Here is a 232-nt window from a genome sequence, read left to right as displayed (position 1 = left end):
TTTAATATTTACTGATTTATCGAAGATTTTGTATTTCTCTAAATTACAGTTATATGGGATGTGGGCGTGGTTATTGTCCGATTTTAAAAATTTCGGCGATTTTTTATGCTGTACCAAGACCAACCAACTGTGCCAAGTTTGGAAGAAATTGGTGCAGCGGTTACCAAGATATACACATGTAACCATAAGTGGGCGTGGCTACGCCCATTTTCCAAAAATTTATAATATTCAT

This window comes from Rhagoletis zephyria, unplaced genomic scaffold (genome assembly GCF_001687245.7).
Source record: "Rhagoletis zephyria isolate East Lansing unplaced genomic scaffold, Rhagoletis_zephyria_1.1 Rzeph_scaffold_00119, whole genome shotgun sequence".
Lineage (NCBI taxonomy): Eukaryota > Metazoa > Arthropoda > Insecta > Diptera > Tephritidae > Rhagoletis > Rhagoletis zephyria.
Note: the sequence above shows the minus strand (reverse complement) of the source record.